The sequence below is a fragment of the Columba livia genome, chromosome 5, assembly GCF_036013475.1.
Source record: "Columba livia isolate bColLiv1 breed racing homer chromosome 5, bColLiv1.pat.W.v2, whole genome shotgun sequence".
In the NCBI taxonomy this organism is placed as follows: domain Eukaryota; kingdom Metazoa; phylum Chordata; class Aves; order Columbiformes; family Columbidae; genus Columba; species Columba livia.
In genome coordinates, this window is record NC_088606.1 from 188628 (window position 1) to 208986 (window position 20359).

General features: G+C 61.0%; 1 protein-coding gene across 6 annotated transcripts in view; it reads right to left on the bottom strand.

Annotated features, from left to right (window-relative positions):
* The window catches only part of LOC135579494 (collagen alpha-2(I) chain-like), a 68532-nt gene that overhangs the window by 46338 nt on the left and 1835 nt on the right, over positions 1 to 20359 (bottom strand). For 3 of the 6 annotated variants that reach the window (XR_010472643.1, XR_010472641.1, XR_010472644.1), the window contains exons 1-2: positions 8181 to 14576; positions 34 to 7874 (exon numbers count right to left, since the gene is read on the bottom strand). The gene's annotated coding sequence lies outside the window, so the exon portion shown is untranslated. Of the gene's footprint in view, positions 1 to 33; positions 7875 to 8180; positions 19832 to 20359 lie in introns of those variants that run through there. The other 3 variants (XR_010472642.1, XM_065062989.1, XR_010472645.1) reach the window with 2 other exon arrangements.

Genomic DNA, 20359 nt, shown 5'->3' on the forward strand with positions numbered 1-20359 from the left:
TGTCCCGAGGAGAACAAATAGAGAGGTTCTTACTCTGAGAAGTTGTCCTTGACTTTGTTCCACCAGCAGCCGTCCTGCGGTCTCGGCACAGCCTGGGGATCCCTGACCCGCACCACCACAACCTTTAACAGCACATCGGGCTGCTCTAGAACCGGAATGACAAACAGCAAGTACTTCTCTAGGACAGCTTTGATGTGGGATTGTTCTGTTTTCTCTGCAACGGACAGGGAGAAATTTCTCCTCCCCACAGCACCACTAAACACCCCACCCATGACTGTTCAGGCGTTTTGGGGCTGAAAGCCCCCATCTCTCACTGGCCTGCTCCTCCAGCAACGTCATCGTCACCCCCCGAGTCCCCCCATTTATTCACTCAAAAAAAAAAAGGTAGAAAAGGAAAACAGCCCCAGCGGGCAGCACATTACTTTAAAACGCCATTTACCTATGTACATACCAGAGCGCCCAAAAATGGGGGGGCAGCGCCCCGAACAGCCGCAGCCACGTCCCACAGGCCGGCAGCCGCCCCCCGGCACGCTGGGGACGGAGGACGGAGCCGCGTCTCCCGCTCCGGCGCTGCTCCCCCCACCCGGGCTGGGGGGTCTGCTGAGCACGGGGCGGTCACAGCTCCCCCTCTGAAACACAGGAATTCCACATTAGAGTTCCGCGTTGGGGCGGCCGGGTACAGCACCGCGCTGTGCCCGCAGCCTTTCCTTCCTTGTCCAATTTATACAACGGCCTCGGCTCCTCAGATTCCGCCAGGGCTGCTCTCCTCGCATTCCCACCAGGTGGTTCCCCAATCCCTTTCCCGCGAGCTAAAATACCCCCCAACGGGCTCTTGTGCAGAGCACCGCTACCGCGCCGTCCTCCCGTTACGCGTCACGCAGGACGACACGGCTCATCTTGTAACAGAGACAAGCAAGAACTACGAACGCTTCTAGCGGCACTCCACAGGCAATACTAAAACCTGCCCACGACGTACCGCCCTCACAAGTTGTGCTCCAAGTTTATCCCGCCCTCTCCAAAACAAAACAATTCCGGCACGCGGCTCAAGTCCGTCTAACGCTCAGCGCCGCGATCGGGACGCTCGGCCACACGGGCGGCTTCACGGCGCTCGCGCCCCTTGCACGCTAAAGCCACCGCAGCTTCCGCTGTAGGTTTTGGCGTTCGAGTGCACAGTCAGAGCCGAGGCCTATCCGAGAATCAAACCGAACTGCGGTACGCCTCACCGCTACGTACGGGGCCGGCTCTACACCGCGACGGAGCGCCGGAACAACCGACACCAAAAGCTGGCCGCACGAGCAACCACCGCACGCCTGTAAGGCGCTCGCAAGCCCGTGCGCGCTATCCTGCCTAAATTCCGTACCGCGACTTACGGACGCCCCGCGAGCGCGTGCCCGGTCCCGGCTCCCAGCGCAGAAAGACCCCTCGCCAGAGGTCCTCGTCCGTCCCCGCCGCGACGCGACCGAGACGAGGAGTCTCTCCAGAGAAACCCCCGGGGCGCGCCGACAGAGCCCTCGACTCCGCGGGCCCCGCGGCCGCACAGAGCGGGTCCTCCGGCCGCCTCGCCGGCTGAAACGGGGAAGGGAACGGGACGGCAGAGTCAGCAGCGCTGCTAAGCCGCATTCTTCACAGTATCACAGTATGTTTGGGACGGGAAGGGACCTCAAAAGATCATCCAGTCCAATCCCCCCATGGAGCAGGAACGCCCAGGTGAGGTCGCACAGGAGCACGTCCAGGCGGGTTTTGAATGTCTGCAGAGAAGGAGGCTCCGCAACCTCCCTGGGCAGCCTGGGCCAGGCTCTGCCACCCTCACTGAGAAGAAGTTTCTTCTCAAATTTAAGCGGAACCTCTTGTGTTCCAGCTTGATCCCATTACCCCTTGTCCTATCGTTGTTTGCCACCGAGAAGAGCCTGGCTCCATCCTCATGGCACTCACCCTTTATGTATTTATAAACATTGATAAGGTCCCCCCTTAGTCTCCTCTTCTCCAAACTAAAGAGCCCCAGCTCCCTCAGCCTTTCCTCACACGGGAGATGCTCCACTCCCTTAATCATCTTGGTTGCCCTACGCTGGACCCTCTCCAGCAGTTCCCTGTCCTTCTGGAACTGAGGGGCCCACAACTGGACACAATATTCCAGATGCGGTCTCACCAGGGCGGAGCAGAGGGGAAGGAGGACCTCTCTCCACCTACTAACCACCCCCCTTCTAATACACCCCAGGATGCCATTGGCCTTCCTGGCCACAAGGGCACAGGGCTGGCTCATGGTCATCCTGCTGTCCACCAGGACCCCCAGGTCCCTTTCCCCTACACTGCTCTCTAACATGTAATTTCCCAACCTATACTGGAACCTGGGGTTGTTCCTGCCCAGGTGCAGGACTCTACACTTGTCCTTGTCAAATTTCATCAGGTTATTCCCCGCCCAACTCTCCAGCCTGTCCAGGTCCCGCTGGATGGCAGCACAGCCTTCTGGCGTGTCAGCCACCCCTCCCAGCTTGGTGTCATCAGCAAACTTGCCGATAGTGCACTCTATTCCCTCGTCCAAATCGTTAATGAATATATTGAATAATATTGGCCCCAGCGCTGACCCCTGAGGCACTGCACTGGATACTGGCCTCCAGCTGGACTCCGCACCATTGGCTACCGCTCTCTGGCTTCTCTCCTTAAGCCAGTTTGCAACCCACCTCACTGCTCTGTTGTCCAGACGAAGCTGTTCCATTACTTTCCCAGGGACAGAGGAGAGGCTGACCGGTCTGTAATTACCCGGGTCCTCCTTCTTGCCCTTTTTGAAGACTGCAGTGACATTTGCTTTCCTCCAGTCCTCGGGCACCTCCCCCGTTTCCCAAGACTTGGCAAAGATGACAGAGAGCGGTCCAGCAGTGACTTCAGCCGGCTCCCTCAGCACCCGCGGGTGCATCCCCTCCGGACCCGTGGATTTATGGATGTCCAGACTATTTAATTGCTCCCTAACCCAGTCCTCATCGACTAAAGCAAACTCCTCCACTGACCGGGCTTCATCCGGGGTCTCAGGGGTACAGGGCTCCCCAGGACGGCCTCCGGCAGAGTAGACAGAGACAAAGAAGGCATTCAGGAATTCTGCCTCCTCTGTATCTTCTGCCACCAGGGCACCCACCCCGTTCATCAGTGGGCCTACATTGCCTCTGGTGTTAGTTTTATCTGCTATGGATTTGAAAAAGCTCTTTTTGCTGTCCTTGACCCCTCTCGCCAGCTGTAATTCTAGGGGGCCTTGGCTATCCTAGCTGCCTTCCTGCATCCTCTAACAGCAGCCCTATATTCCTCCCAAGTGGCCAGCCCCTGCCTCCATGACCTGCAAACTCTCCTCTTCTGCTTGAGCATACCCAACAGATCCCTGTTCAACCACGCAGGCCTCCTGGCTCCCTTCCTTGACTCCCTTCGTGTGGGGATGCTCTGATCCTGAGCGTGGAAGAAGCAATCTCTGAATGCAACCCAGCTATCTCGGGCCCCTTTTCCTTCAAGCAGTCTTGCCCGTGGGATTTCCCCCAGCAATTGCTTGAAAAGGCCAAAGTTAGCCCTGCTAAAGTCCAGGGCTGCAATTCTACTTGCTGTTCTGTTCCTGCCACCCAAGATGCTGAACTCCACCTTCTCGTGGTCACTGCAGCCCAGGCAGCCCTCAACCTTTCCTGCTTCGACCAGACCCTCCTTGCTAGCGAGGATGAGATCCAGCAGTGCACCTCTCCCAGTCGGCTCCTCCACCACCTGCATGAGGCGGTTCTCACCGATGCACGGCAGGAACCTCCTGGACTGTGGCTGGCTGGCTGAACGGTCCTTCCAGCAAACAGCAGGGAACTTAAAATCCCCCACAACAACCAGGGCCTGTGACCGTGAGGCCGCTCTCAGCTGCCCATAGAAGGCCTCATCAGCTTCCTCAGCCTGATCTGGTGGCCTGCAACAGACGCCCACAGCAGTGTCACCCCTGCCAGCCTGCCCCTTGATCCTGACCCGTACACTCTCAACTCGCTCCTCATCCGCTCCTGGGCAGAATTTAGTACACTGTAGCTGCTCTCTCACATAGAGAGCAACTCCACCACCACGCCTGGCTGGCCTGTCTTTACTTCATTTGATGAGGTTAGTTGTAATCGTTTAGTTTCTCGCTGACAACACGTCTCTTAATTATTAGTTAAATGCAAACCAAGCTCTCAGCTCCTAAACAACGTGTTACTTAACCTTCCGTCTCCCTCTTGTCGTGCAGAAGGAGCTAAAAGGTGAAAAACGTCCCCTCACCGCGCAGGCGGTCAGAAAGCATTTCCCTCACGTCAACCGGTTCCTGAGGGCCGCATCTTGTAGAACTTCACCGCAGCGTACGCTGACTCGGCAGCTTCTCTTCAAAAGCGGGAAGAGAAAACAGGGACAGGCACCTGAAAAAACAAGGCAGAGAACAGAGCAGCTGGGAACACCGTGTCATTCGCACGTGCACGTCCCACAAGCCCCCGAGCGTGGGGGGGCTCCCCGAGGAAAACAAAGCGGGGGCGGCGCCCCAAACAGCCGCAGCCCCGGCCCGCAGGCCGGCAGCCGCCCCCCGGCACGGCAACGCTTCCGGCCGACCCGAGAAGGGAGCCGTTCGTGCCGGCCGGTATCGACACCCCCCTTTTCCAGGCAGCTCGGAGAACTCCCTTTGCCAGCGTCGTCCTGGTACGTTTCCCTCGTCCGGCTGCTCTTGTCTGTACCCCGTGTGCACTATCAAGACGGTTTTCTAGGCACGTTTCCCATTGCCTCGCTCGCACAGGGCTTCTAAATTCGCTCTTACCTGTTCGTCCGATCTCGACAGAGCACGTCAGCTCCTTGCGCCGCGAGGCGCCGCTGCTCTCCCGTCGCCGGTGACGGCTCCTTTGGACCCTAATTCTGATCGGGCTATTAATCTCCTATTAATTGCTTATCCTCTTTGTTACAGTTCCCTGACGTTGGCTGGAGGACACGGCCACCTGGGCTCAGAGACGCGGCTTCCGTACCGGTCTCTGTCCTCTCGGTGGCTGGTTTGACAGCGGCGCCTGCCAATTTATGGCCAGTTTCCTGAGCAGCGTTTCCCTTCTGAGGCCCGTTGCAACGCGTGACGGCAACTCTCCTAGCAACAGCACAGCTTCCAGCAACCGGAGCATCACGTTTAATCTGCCTCCCTTGTGCCGTTAATACACTTTATTCTTTTCAAACGGCTTCAAGGGCCCGCACCCTTCAAGAAACCTGCTTAGAATCAGTGCAGCTACTAATCTTCTTCTCTTTGCGTAACTCTACAGCTCACGCGAGAGCAATTGCTTCAGCTTTCTGGGCAGAAGTCCCTGGAGGTAAAGCTTTAGCTTCCCTTACCTGCTGGGCGGTCGGCACCGCACGCCCGGCTTCACGTACCCCTCGCTTTACGCAAAGCTGCTCCCACCGCTGACCCGGGAGGCTTCGGCATCCTCCAGCGGCCGGTCCCTTCAATCCGCTTCTGCTGTTGCCGAGCAACCGTGGGCCACCGACTGCCGGACGGATCCACTGAGAAAAGAAGCCGCGCCGACAACGTTAGCAGGAGCAATATTTACGTCATTAAACGTTTAAGGAGGCCCCGAGGGAGGGATGTCGTTTGCACACCAATGGGGACCTGACCCCCGTCGGGGGGGGGCGGACACCGGCACGCACAGACCCGACCGCGAACCCCCGCGGCTCGATCGGCGTCTCTGCCCCCCCCCCTTGCCGGGCGCTGCAGTACCCGAGTTTCGCCACAGGGCGGCAGCACCGAGGCGCGCCGCGGCACCGCGTTGGGGCGGCCGGGTGCAGTACCGCGCTTTGCCCACAGGACGGCGCCACTGAGACCCGCCGCGGCAGCCCCGGGCGAGCGCTCGTGCCGCGTTTCGCGGGAATCCCGCCAAAAAAAAACCAAAAAACAAACGCGACCAAACAAAAAAGCGCACAGAGAGAGCCGCGGCGCGAAAGCCGCGCCCGCAGGACACGGAACCCGCCGGGGCTCGCCCCGAGCTCCCGCCGGAGCGGCGCCCCGCTCGCCACGCCACCCAGCCCGCCCGCAACCGCGCCTTAGCTCTGCTTGTAACCGTCCCCGCGACCGACGGGGGCTGCGCCGCTCCCGGAGGGGCTGCCGCACCGGGCACGGGCGCTGCGCCGGAGGGAGACGCGGCTCCGGACCGCACGCCTCCCAGCAGCTTCGCCAGCGCGGCCGTAAGGGCGGGGGGGGCGGGGGAGGGAACCGGAACCGAACGCCTCCGCGCCGCGCCGCGCCGGCCCCTCCCGCTCCCCCCGTTCCAACGGCACGGTCACCCTCGCCGCTGCCGCACTCACCTGCCGCCTCTTTCGCCGCTCCGTGCCCCTCGCGCTCCCCCGCCGTCCCGCCGGGCTCCGCGGGCACCGACAGCCGCCGCGCCCCGGACACGCGCGCAGCGGGAGGTCCCCGGCTGTCCCCTCCTTCCCCTCCGCCCTTCTGCCGCCTCCGGGAAACCTCACGAAGGGCGGCCCTGAGCCGCCCGCCTCCCGATGCCCGGGCGCCGGCCGCAGCGAGGGCTCCGCAGCCGCCCCGACCCCCGTTCCCGTTCGCTCCCGGTCTCCCCCCCCGGCCCCGGCCCCGAGACACCGCGGACCTATCAGCGCTCGCGGTTTGGGCATGCGCACTAGGGAGACTGCAGCACCCGCCCCTTGCCGCATCCCGGTTCGCTCCCCGGGACACGTCAATCATCTCCCTCTCCGCCTATCAGCGCTCGCGACTGGGGCATGCGCAGTAGGGACACCGCAACGCCCGCCTCTTCCGCACCATCATTGGCTGCGGGCGGCACGCAGTACCCAGCCCTCGACGCCCGCCCCTCCGGCAATCTGATAGGCAGACAGCATGAATTTGCCTGTCAGCTAAAGCTTCATATTAGCTGCCTTTTCCTGGAGAACCAGACACATACATGTTTTGATAAACATTGCAATGGAATGCTTACTTGTTGATAAGGACAGATTCACATCTTGCAAGAGGAGCAACAAGAAACAGGTGACCAACAAACTGACCAACCGTGTATAACATCCCCTTCACATGAATACTTCATATACAAGTGGCAGATCATGAGGATCTTGTCCTCTTTGCCCCTTTTCGTCCCTTCTGCTTATGGTGACATTAGGAGAGGACCTTGCTAGTCGTCCCTGCAAACTGAGGCCTGCTGAGAGACTGAATCCAGCTCCGGTTGGCTGCAGAGTCCAGTCCAGGACTTCAGGTGCCGGCTCTGCAGTTGCTGAGACTTTCAGGATTGGTTTTGTATTATTTTCTCTACTCTTAATATAGCATTAGTAAAACATTGCCAGTTTTTCCAACTCTCTTCTCTCTGTCCTTCTTTCCCTCCGGATCGCCTGTCCTGAGTGGGAAGCGGGGAGAGGGAGGGGCAAAAGGGGGAAGTGGGGGGGAGACGGGGTTAACAATACATCTGCCAGGGTTTTACTGTCACCCCGCAATCTAAACCCTCGACAGGGGCCAACAGATGGGGGGTCCTGAGAGGAGACAAGAGGGGAAAATGAGGCCTCTGGGGTGTGACAAGAGCAACCGGGGAAGTTTTGAGGGGAAGAGAGAAAAGAGGGGAATTTAACGGGGCAAAAGGTCAAACAGGCACCGTGATGCCACCAACGAGCCTGCAGGGACCCAAAGGCAGGCAGGGTAATCGCAGAGGAACTGGGAGGAAACGGGTTTCTGAGGGAACAAGGTGGCGAGTGAGCTTGTGCGGGGTCCAGAGGCAAAGGGATGTGTCCCGAGGAGAACAAATAGAGAGGTTCTTACTCTGAGAAGCTGTCCCGGACTTTGTTCCACCAGCAGCCGTCCTGCGGTCTCGGCACAGCCTGGGGATCCCTGACCCGCACCACCACAACCTTTAACAGCACATCGGGCTGCTCTAGAACCGGAATGACAAACAGCAAGTACTTCTCTAGGACAGCTTTGATGTGGGATTGTTCTGTTTTCTCTGCAACGGACAGGGAGAAATTTCTCCTCCCCACAGCACCACTAAACACCCCACCCATGACTGTTCAGGCGTTTTGGGGCTGAATGCCCCCATCTCTCACTGGCCTGCTCCTCCAGTAACGTCATCGTCACCCCCCGAGTCCCCCCATTTATTCACTCAAAAAAAAAAAGGTAGAAAAGGAAAACAGCCCCAGCGGGCAGCACATTACTTTAAAACGCCATTTACCTATGTACATACCAGAGCGCCCAAAAATGGGGGGGCAGCGCCCCGAACAGCCGCAGCCACGTCCCACAGGCCGGCAGCCGCCCCCCGGCACGCTGGGGACGGAGGACGGAGCCGCGTCTCCCGCTCCGGCGCTGCTCCCCCCACCCGGGCTGGGGGGTCTGCTGAGCACGGGGCGGTCACAGCTCCCCCTCTGAAACACAGGAATTCCACATTAGAGTTCCGCGTTGGGGCGGCCGGGTGCAGCACCGCGCTTTGCCCGCAGCCTTTCCTTCCTTGTCCAATTTATACAACGGCCTCGGCTCCTCAGATTCCGCCAGGGCTGCTCTCCTCGCATTCCCACCAGGTGGTTCCCAATCCCTTTCCCGCGAGCTAAAATACCCCCCAACGGGCTCTTGTGCAGAGCACCGCTACCGCGCCGTCCTCCCGTTACGCGTCACGCAGGACGACACGGCTCATCTTGTAACAGAGACAAGCAAGAACTACGAACGCTTCTAGCGGCACTCCACAGGCAATACTAAAACCTGCCCACGACGTACCGCCCTCACAAGTTGTGCTCCAGGTTTATCCCGCCCTCTCCAAAACAAAACAATTCCGGCACGCGGCTCAAGTCCGTCTAACGCTCAGCGCCGCGATCGGGACGCTCGGCCACACGGGCGGCTTCACGGCGCTCGCGCCCCTTGCACGCTAAAGCCACCGCAGCTTCCGCTGTAGGTTTTGGCGTTCGAGTGCACAGTCAGAGCCGAGGCCTATCCGAGAATCAAACCGAACTGCGGTACGCCTCACCGCTACGTACGGGGCCGGCTCTACACCGCGACGGAGCGCCGGAACAACCGACACCAAAAGCTGGCCGCACGAGCAACCACCGCACGCCTGTAAGGCGCTCGCAAGCCCGTGCGCGCTATCCTGCCTAAATTCCGTACCGCGACTTACGGACGCCCCGCGAGCGCGTGCCCGGTCCCGGCTCCCAGCGCAGAAAGACCCCTCGCCAGAGGTCCTCGTCCGTCCCCGCCGCGACGCGACCGAGACGAGGAGTCTCTCCAGAGAAACCCCCGGGGCGCGCCGACAGAGCCCTCGACTCCGCGGGCCCCGCGGCCGCACAGAGCGGGTCCTCCGGCCGCCTCGCCGGCTGAAACGGGGAAGGGAACGGGACGGCAGAGTCAGCAGCGCTGCTAAGCCGCATTCTTCACAGTATCACAGTATGTTTGGGACGGGAAGGGACCTCAAAAGATCATCCAGTCCAATCCCCCCATGGAGCAGGAACGCCCAGGTGAGGTCGCACAGGAGCACGTCCAGGCGGGTTTTGAATGTCTGCAGAGAAGGAGGCTCCGCAACCTCCCTGGGCAGCCTGGGCCAGGCTCTGCCACCCTCACTGAGAAGAAGTTTCTTCTCAAATTTAAGCGGAACCTCTTGTGTTCCAGCTTGATCCCATTACCCCTTGTCCTATCGTTGTTTGCCACCGAGAAGAGCCTGGCTCCATCCTCATGGCACTCACCCTTTATGTATTTATAAACATTGATAAGGTCCCCCCTTAGTCTCCTCTTCTCCAAACTAAAGAGCCCCAGCTCCCTCAGCCTTTCCTCACACGGGAGATGCTCCACTCCCTTAATCATCTTGGTTGCCCTACGCTGGACCCTCTCCAGCAGTTCCCTGTCCTTCTGGAACTGAGGGGCCCACAACTGGACACAATATTCCAGATGCGGTCTCACCAGGGCGGAGCAGAGGGGAAGGAGGACCTCTCTCCACCTACTAACCACCCCCCTTCTAATACACCCCAGGATGCCATTGGCCTTCCTGGCCACAAGGGCACAGGGCTGGCTCATGGTCATCCTGCTGTCCACCAGGACCCCCAGGTCCCTTTCCCCTACACTGCTCTCTAACATGTAATTTCCCAACCTATACTGGAACCTGGGGTTGTTCCTGCCCAGGTGCAGGACTCTACACTTGTCCTTGTCAAATTTCATCAGGTTATTCCCCGCCCAACTCTCCAGCCTGTCCAGGTCCCGCTGGATGGCAGCACAGCCTTCTGGCGTGTCAGCCACCCCTCCCAGCTTGGTGTCATCAGCAAACTTGCCGATAGTGCACTCTATTCCCTCGTCCAAATCGTTAATGAATATATTGAACAACATTGGCCCCAGCGCTGCCCCCTGAGGCACTGCACTGGATACTGGCCTCCAGCTGGACTCCGCACCATTGACTACCGCTCTCTGGCTTCTCTCCTTAAGCCAGTTTGCAACCCACCTCACTGCTCTGTTGTCCAGACGAAGCTGTTCCATTACTTTCCCAGGGACAGAGGAGAGGCTGACCGGTCTGTAATTACCCGGGTCCTCCTTCTTGCCCTTTTTGAAGACTGCAGTGACATTTGCTTTCCTCCAGTCCTCGGGCACCTCCCCCGTTTCCCAAGACTTGGCAAAGATGACAGAGAGCGGTCCAGCAGTGACTTCAGCCGGCTCCCTCAGCACCCGCGGGTGCATCCCCTCCGGACCCGTGGATTTATGGATGTCCAGACTATTTAATTGCTCCCTAACCCAGTCCTCATCGACTAAAGCAAACTCCTCCACTGACCTGGCTTCATCCGGGGTCTCAGGGGTACAGGGCTCCCCAGGACGGCCTCCGGCAGAGTAGACAGAGACAAAGAAGGCATTCAGGAATTCTGCCTCCTCTGTATCTTCTGCCACCAGGGCACCCACCCCGTTCATCAGTGGGCCTACATTGCCTCTGGTGTTAGTTTTATCTGCTATGTATTTGAAAAAGCTCTTTTTGCTGTCCTTGACCCCTCTCGCCAGCTGTAATTCTAGGGGGCCTTGGCTATCCTAGCTGCCTTCCTGCATCCTCTAACAGCAGCCCTATATTCCTCCCAAGTGGCCAGCCCCTGCCTCCATGACCTGCAAACTCTCCTCTTCTGCTTGAGCACACCCAACAGGTCCCTGTTCAACCACGCAGGCCTCCTGGCTCCCTTCCTTGACTCCCTTCGTGTGGGGATGCTCTGATCCTGAGCGTGGAAGAAGCAATCTCTGAATGCAACCCAGCTATCTCGGGCCCCTTTTCCTTCAAGCAGTCTTGCCCGTGGGATTTCCCCCAGCAATTGCTTGAAAAGGCCAAAGTTAGCCCTGCTAAAGTCCAGGGCTGCAATTCTACTTGCTGTTCTGTTCCTGCCACCCAAGATGCTGAACTCCACCTTCTCGTGGTCACTGCAGCCCAGGCAGCCCTCAACCTTTCCTGCTTCGACCAGACCCTCCTTGCTAGCGAGGATGAGATCCAGCAGTGCACCTCTCCCAGTCGGCTCCTCCACCACCTGCATGAGGCGGTTCTCACCGATGCACGGCAGGAACCTCCTGGACTGTGGCTGGCTGGCTGAACGGTCCTTCCAGCAAACACCAGGGAACTTAAAATCCCCCACAACAACCAGGGCCTGTGACCGTGAGGCCGCTCTCAGCTGCCCATAGAAGGCCTCATCAGCTTCCTCGGCCTGATCTGGTGGCTTGCAACAGACGCCCACAGCAGTGTCACCCCTGCCAGCCTGCCCCTTGATCCTGACCCATACACTCTCAACTCGCTCCTCATCCGCTCCTGGGCAGAATTTAGTACACTGTAGCTGCTCTCTCACATAGAGAGCAACTCCACCACCACGCCTGGCTGGCCTGTCTTTACTTCATTTGATGAGGTTAGTTGTAATCGTTTAGTTTCTCGCTGACAACACGTCTCTTAATTATTAGTTAAATGCAAACCAAGCTCTCAGCTCCTAAACAACGTGTTACTTAACCTTCCGTCTCCCTCTTGTCGTGCAGAAGGAGCTAAAAGGTGAAAAACGTCCCCTCACCGCGCAGGCGGTCAGAAAGCATTTCCCTCACGTCAACCGGTTCCTGAGGGCTGCATCTTGTAGAACTTCACCGCAGCGTACGCTGACTCGGCAGCTTCTCTTCAAAAGCGGGAAGAGAAAACAGGGACAGGCACCTGAAAAAACAAGGCAGAGAACAGAGCAGCTGGGAACACCGTGTCATTCGCACGTGCACGTCCCACAAGCCCCCGAGCGTGGGGGGGCTCCCCGAGGAAAACAAAGCGGGGGCGGCGCCCCAAACAGCCGCAGCCCCGGCCCGCAGGCCGGCAGCCGCCCCCCGGCACGGCAACGCTTCCGGCCGACCCGAGAAGGGAGCCGTTCGTGCCGGCCGGTATCGACACCCCCCTTTTCCAGGCAGCTCGGAGAACTCCCTTTGCCAGCGTCGTCCTGGTACGTTTCCCTCGTCCGGCTGCTCTTGTCTGTACCCCGTGTGCACTATCAAGACGGTTTTCTAGGCACGTTTCCCATTGCCTCGCTCGCACAGAGCTTCTAAATTCGCTCTTACCTGTTCGTCCGATCTCGACAGAGCGCATCAGCTCCTCGCGCCGCGAGGCGCCGCTGCTCTCCCGTCGCCGGTGACGGCTCCTTTGGACCCTAATTCTGATCGGGCTATTAATCTCCTATTAATTGCTTATCCTCTTTGTTACAGTTCCCTGACGTTGGCTGGAGGACACGGCCACCTGGGCTCAGAGACGCGGCTTCCGTACCGGTCTCGGTCCTCTCGGCGGCTGGTTTGACAGCGGCGCCTGCCAATTTATGGCCAGTTTCCTGAGCAGCGTTTCCCTTCTGAGGCCCGTTGCAACGCGTGACGGCAACTCTCCTAGCAACAGCACAGCTTCCAGCAACCGGAGCATCACGTTTAATCTGCCTCCCTTGTGCCGTTAATACACTTTATTCTTTTCAAACGGCTTCAAGGGCCCGCACCCTTCAAGAAACCTGCAGTGCAGCTACTAATCTTCTTCTCTTTGCGTAACTCTACAGCTCACGCGAGAGCAATTGCTTCAGCTTTCTGGGCAGAAGTCCCTGGAGGTAAAGCTTTAGCTTCCCTTACCTGCTGGGCGGTCGGCACCGCACGCCCGGCTTCACGTACCCCTCGCTTTACGCAAAGCTGCTCCCATCGCTGACCCGGGAGGCTTCGGCATCCTCCAGCGGCCGGTCCCTTCAATCCGCTTCTGCTGTTGCCGAGCAACCGCGGGCCACCGACTGCTGGACGGATCCACTGAGAAAAGAAGCCGCGCCGACAACGTTAGCAGGAGCAATATTTACGTCATTAAACGTTTAAGGAGGCCCCGAGGGAGGGATGTCGTTTGCACACCAATGGGGACCTGACCCCCGTCGGGGGGGGACGGACACCGGCACGCACAGACCCGACCGCGAACCCCCGCGGCTCGATCGGCGTCTCTGCCCCCCCCCTTGCCGTGCGCTGCAGTACCCGAGTTTCGCCACAGGGCGGCAGCACCGAGGCGCGCCGCGGCACCGCGTTGGGGCGGCCGGGTGCAGTACCGCGCTTTGCCCACAGGACGGCGCCACTGAGACCCGCCGCGGCAGCCCCGGGCGAGCGCTCGTGCCGCGTTTCGCGGGAATCCCGCCAAAAAAACCCCAAAAAACAAACGCGACCAAACAAAAAAGCGCACAGAGAGAGCCGCGGCGCGAAAGCCGCGCCCGCAGGACACGGAACCCGCCGGGGCTCGCCCCGAGCTCCCGCCGGAGCGGCGCCCCGCTCGCCACGCCACCCAGCCCGCCCGCAACCGCGCCTTAGCTCTGCTTGTAACCGTCCCCGCGACCGACGGGGGCTGCGCCGCTCCCGGAGGGGCTGCCGCACCGGGCACGGGCGCTGCGCCGGAGGGAGACGCGGCTCCGGACCGCACGCCTCCCAGCAGCTTCGCCAGCGCGGCCGTAAGGGCGGGGGGGGGCGGGGGAAACCGGAACCGAACGCCTCCGCGCCGCGCCGCGCCGCCCCCTCCCGCTCCCCCCGTTCCAACGGCACGGTCACCCTCGCCGCTGCCGCACTCACCTGCCGCCTCTTTCGCCGCTCCGTTCCCCTCGCGCTCCCCCGCCGTCCCGCCGGGCTCCGCGGGCACCGACAGCCGCCGCGCCCCGGACACGCGCGCGGCGGGAGGTCCCCGGCTGTCCCCTCCTTCCCCTCCGCCCTTCTGCCGCCTCCGGGAAACCTCACGAAGGGCGGCCCTGAGCCGCCCGCCTCCCGATACCCGGGCGCCGGCCGCAGCGAGCGCTCCGCAGCCGCCCCGACCCCCGTTCCCGTTCGCTCCCGGTCTCCCCCCACGGCGCGGCACCGAGACACCGCGGACCTATCAGCGCTAGCGGTTTGGGCATGCGCAGTAGGGAGACCGCAGCACCCGCCCCTTGCCGCATCCCGGTTGGCTCCCCGGGACACGTCAATCAGCCCTCTCGCCGCCTATCAGCGATCGCGGCTGGGGCATGCGCAGTAGGGAGACCGCAGCTCCCGCCCCTTGCCGCATCCCGGTTGGCTCCCCGGGACACGTCAATCAGCCCTCTCGCCGCCTATCAGCGATCGCGGCTGGGGCATGCGCAGTAGGGAGACCGCAGCTCCCGCCCCTTGCCGCTTCCCGGTTGGCTCCTTGGGACACGTCAATCACCTCTCTCGCCGCCTATCAGCGCTCGCGGTTTGGGCATGCGCACTAGGGAGACCGCAGCGCCCGCCCCTTGCCGCATCCCGGTTGGCTCCCCGGGACACGTCAATCACCTCTCTCGCCGCCTATCAGCGCTCGCGGTTTGGGCATGCGCACTAGGGAGACCGCAGCACCCGCCCCTTGCCGCATCCCGGTTGGCTCCCCGGGACACGTCAATCACCTCTCTCGCCGCCTATCAGCGATCGCGGCTGGGGCATGCGCACTAGGGACGCCGCAACGCCCGCCCCTTCGGCAACATCATTGGCTGCGGGCGGCACGCCAATCAGCATCTCTCCGCCTATCAGCGCTCGCTCTTTGGGGCATGCGCAGTACCCAGCCCTCGACGCCCGCCCCCCCGGCAATCTGATTGGCAGACAGAAAGGCAACTGACGTGCCTAGGCAGCCAACCAGCGCTCCGCTCCTCCAGCCCTCCAGCCCTCCCGCGCCATCTGATTGGCCCGCTCTGCATCCTCACCCGCCGGCTCGCCGCCCTGCCGGGACCCCCCCCCCCCGACCCCGCGCCCTCCGGCCGCTCGGCTTGCCGCCGCCGCCGCCGCGTTTAAAAGGCGACAACGAACCGCGCTCCTCTGCTTCACGCGGAAAAGGGGGGCGGCTGGTCACCCGCAGCAGGAAAAACCCTTCTGTCTTGCCTTGCCCTTCGCCCTTACCATTGCACGGCCGTGCGCTCCTCAACGTAAAGCAGCCGCCTGACAGACGCACGCTCAGAACTTGACTAGGCTGGCTGGGGTTTTTGTCTGTCTTACGCACGCGGACTTGCACTTCTCTGAGGAAACACGTTCTTTTTTAAGCACAGCCTCCCCTCGGGGAAAAAAACGTGCCCGCTCCGAGCTCCCCAACACCAGGGAGCCGCGGGGAAACCAGTGAAAGCCAAGACCCACAGCGGCAACGTCGAGTGCCATTTGGCTTCAGTTCCGATCACGCGCTTAAAAGCCTCTCTCGGTCCTACCGGTGACTGCTCCTGTTCTGGAAGGACAAACTGTCTTACCTGAACATCCTAAACTGAAGGCTCCACGGAACAGAACGGGGATTGAGCCACAGGACAACGTGCCGTCCACTTACGCTAATGGGGGAAAAAAAACCCTAGAGTTCAAACCCAAATTTAAAACTGCACGTGTCTTTTCCAAGCAGAAGGAGCCTGTGATTCCACAAAAAAAGAAGGGCAAAGAGCAGGTCAGCTTACCAGAGAAAGACAGGGACAGGGAGCAAGACAAGGAGACACAGAGAGAGGGAGAGAGAGGCAAAAGGGACGGAGAGGCCAAAATGAGCGCTCCACAGCCTCCCCTCCCTCGCCCCGACCCCCGTTTCCCCGTTAACTCCCGCTACCCGCCCCGGGACCCCACGGACGCGTTTGCCAGGGAGGCAGCTGTTCAAACGGGATTGAGACGGCGCGCTCTGATTGGCTGCTTTCCACCCCGCCGCGCCGTCCTCCTATTGGATGCTCCTTCCCGCGCTCCGCCCCCAGGTGCCCGCCTCAGCGTCGGACCTGACTGAGGACTGCGCAAGTTGGGCATGCGCAGTACGGACACCGCAACGCCCGCCCCCCCGGCAACCTCATTGGCTGCCTACGCACATCAATTGCCATGCTCCCCGCCTATCGGCGCTCCGCCCCTCCAGCCCTCCCGAGCGATCTGATTGGCCCGCTCTGCATCCTCACCCGCCTCGTCCGTCTTCTTCAAGCAAGTTCTGTTTCAAGCACAGCCTCTCCTTGGGGGAAAAAAAAAACGCCCGCTCCGAGCTCCCAAACACCAGGCAGCCGCGGGGAAACCACTGAAAGCCAAGACCCACGGCGGCAACGTCGAGTGCCATTTGGCTCCAATTCCGATCACGCGCCTAAAAGCCTCTCTCGGCCCTACCCACGACTGCTCCTTCTCTGGAAGGACAAGCTGAACGTCCTAAACCGAAGGAACGCAACTCCGCTGGCAGCCAATTTGCCTCTTCTCCGGCTTCCCCGCGGAATATCTTGTAGCGCCCTCCAACTCGCAAACGTTCTTCCCCAGTCCACGGCCCCAGAGACGCGGCATCTCCCGAGCGGCGAGCGGAATCGACCGCGCGGGATTTTCTTCACGGCGCGGAGAAGGCCACGCTGGCTAAAAAGCACGCCAGAGCACCCGAACCCGTCTGCCGCCCCCGGCCTGCGGCCCAGAGACCGGGAGCGCCCTGCCCGAGGGGCCGCGCGCCCCGCGGCTCCGGCCGGCAGGTCTCTCTCCCCTCCGCCCCCCGGCACCGAGGAGGCGCTGCCGCCGCCTCGCCCGCGCCCCCCGGCAGCGGGGCCGCCCCGGGAGAGCCGGGGGAACCCGCCTCGCCGCCGCCCCCGGGAAGGGCGCGGACGGGCGCGGGTTTAATCCCCGAGGGAGAGAGAGGCCGGGCTCCCCGCGCTCACCTCCCCAGGGAAGGCGCGGCCAACGGCCGCTCCAGCTCCGAGCGGCTCCCGCTCGTTGCCGCCGCAGGTCACTTCGGCTCCGCCGGACGCGGCCCCCGGGCAGCGCGCGCGCCCCCCTCCGTCTGACGCAGCTCTGGCTCGTCGAGGCCCCCCGCCTCCGCGGCTCCCGCTCCCGACGAGCTCTGTGCAGCAGCCTGGGCTTCCCGCGAGGTCACAGACCCGCCGCTGCCAAAAGAACGAGGACTGGGATTAACCCTCCTAAGGAGCCATCGAGGGAGGGGTGTCGTTTGCACACCAATGGGGACCTGACCCCCGTCGGGGGGGACGGACACCGGCACGCACAGACCCGACCGCGAACCCCCGCGGCTCGATCGGCGTCTCTGCCTGTGGGTTATCTAGGCTTATAGGATATTAGCAAAAATATATATCTATAGTTAATATGCTAGTTCTAGCTACTAGACCTGTTGTGTTAGCATGGAAAATTACTAAGGGCCGTGAAAAGTTACAACATGCAGATGTAAGCACAAAGAGCAGAAACTTGTGATGATAGATGGGAATGTCCTGTTTAGCAACAGGACCTTGTGGCTGTGAGAAAGCAGCCTGTAAAGCTTGCCCAGCACACAGGACACGATAGTAACAAGGAGCTAGGACAGATTTGCATGCTCTTACTAACCTATCATGAGCTCAGCCTTTGTAATATGTATGAGATAATTAATTGTTGTGCCAATCAGCATAATCCACGATAGTAGTTGTTATGCATGTAACAGTATAAAAGAATTGTGTGAAGAGCAATAAAGTGGACACTTTGCTTGCATCAAGTTGCGTCCCCGTCTCTCAATCGCGGCATCTGCCCCCCCCCCTTGCCGTGCGCTGCAGTACCCGGGTTTCGCCACAGGGCGGCAGCACCGAGGCGCGCCGCGGCACCGCGTTGGGGCGGCCGGGTGCAGTACCGCGCTTTGCCCGCAGCCTTTCCTTCCTTGTCCAATTTATACAACGGCCTCGGCTCCTCAGATTCCGCCAGGGCTGCTCTCCTCGCATTCCCACCAGGTGGTTCCCCAATCCCTTTCCCGCGAGCTAAAATACCCCCCAACGGGCTCTTGTGCAGAGCACCGCTACCGCGCCGTCCTCCCGTTACGCGTCACGCAGGACGACACGGCTCATCTTGTAACAGAGACAAGCAAGAACTACGAACGCTTCTAGCGGCACTCCACAGGCAATACTAAAACCTGCCCACGACGTACCGCCCTCACAAGTTGTGCTCCAAGTTTATCCCGCCCTCTCCAAAACAAAACAATTCCGGCACGCGGCTCAAGTCCGCCTAACGCTCAGCGCCGCGATCGGGACGCTCGGCCACACGGGCGGCTTCACGGCGCTCGCGCCCCTTGCACGCTAAAGCCACCGCAGCTTCCGCTGTAGGTTTTGGCGTTCGAGTGCACAGTCAGAGCCGAGGCCTATCCGAGAATCAAACCGAACTGCGGTACGCCTCACCGCTACGTACGGGGCCGGCTCTACACCGCGACGGAGCGCCGGAACAACCGACACCAAAAGCTGGCCGCACGAGCAACCCCACAGCAACCGGTTCCTGAGGGCCGCATCTTGTAGAACTTCACCGCAGCGTACGCTAACTCGGCAGCTTCTCTTCAAAAGCGGGAAGAGAAAACAGGGACAGGCACCTGAAAAAACAAGGCAGAGAACAGAGCAGCTGGGAACACCGTGTCATTCGCACGTGCACGTCCCACAAGCCCCCGAACGTGGGGGGGCTCCCCGAGGAAAACAAAGCGGGGGCAGCGCCCCAAACAGCCGCAGCCCCGGCCCGCAGGCCGGCAGCCGCCCCCCGGCACGGCAACGCTTCCGGCCGACCCGAGAAGGGAGCCGTTCGTGCCGGCCGGTATCGACACCCCCCTTTTCCAGGCAGCTCGGAGAACTCCCTTTGCCAGCGTCGTCCTGGTACGTTTCCCTCGTCCGGCTGCTCTTGTCTGTACCCCGTGTGCACTATCAAGACGGTTTTCTAGGCACGTTTCCCATTGCCTCGCTCGCACAGGGCTTCTAAATTCGCTCTTACCTGTTCGTCCGATCTCGACAGAGCGCATCAGCTCCTCGCGCCGCGAGGCGCCGCTGCTCTCCCGTCGCCGGTGACAGCTCCTTTGGACCCTAATTCTGATCGGGCTATTAATCTCCTATTAATTGCTTATCCTCTTTGTTACAGTTCCCTGACGTTGGCTGGAGGACACGGCCACCTGGGCTCAGAGACGCGGCTTCCGTACCGGTCTCGGTCCTCTCGGTGGCTGGTTTGACAGCGGAGCCTGCCAATTTATGGCCAGTTTCCTGAGCAGCGTTTCCCTTCTGAGGCCCGTCGCAACGCGTGACGGCAACTCTCCTAGCAACAGCACAGCTTCCAGCAACCGGAGCATCACGTTTAATCTGCCTCCCTTGTGCCGTTAATACACTTTATTCTTTTCAAACGGCTTCAAGGGCCCGCACCCTTCAAGAAACCTGCAGTGCAGCTACTAATCTTCTTCTCTTTGCGTAACTCTACAGCTCACGCGAGAGCAATTGCTTCAGCTTTCTGGGCAGAAGTCCCTGGAGGTAAAGCTTTAGCTTCCCTTACCTGCTGGGCGGTCGGCACCGCATGCCCGGCTTCACGTACCCCTCGCTTCACGCAAAGCTGCTCCCATCGCTGACCCGGGAGGCTTCGGCATCCTCCAGCGGCCGGTCCCTTCAATCCGCTTCTGCTGTTGCCGAGCAACCGTGGGCCACCGACTGCCGGACGGATCCACTGAGAAAAGAAGCCGCGCCGACAACGTTAGCAGGAGCAATATTTACGTCATTAAACGTTTAAGGAGGCCCCGAGGGAGGGATGTCGTTTGCACACCAATGGGGACCTGACCCCCGTCGGGGGGGGACGGACACCGGCACGCACAGACCCGACCGCGAACCCCCGCGGCTCGATCGGCGTCTCTGCCCCCCCCCTTGCCGTGCGCTGCAGTACCCGAGTTTCGCCACAGGGCGGCAGCACCGAGGCGCGCCGCGGCACCGCGTTGGGGCGGCCGGCTGCAGTACCGCGCTTTGCCCACAGGACGGCGCCACTGAGACCCGCCGCGGCAGCCCCGGGCGAGCGCTCGTGCCGCGTTTCGCGGGAATCCCGCCAAAAAAACCCCAAAAAACAAACGCGACCAAACAAAAAAGCGCACAGAGAGAGCCGCGGCGCGAAAGCCGCGCCCGCAGGACACGGAACCCGCCGGGGCTCGCCCCGAGCTCCCGCCGGAGCGGCGCCCCGCTCGCCACGCCACCCAGCCCGCCCGCA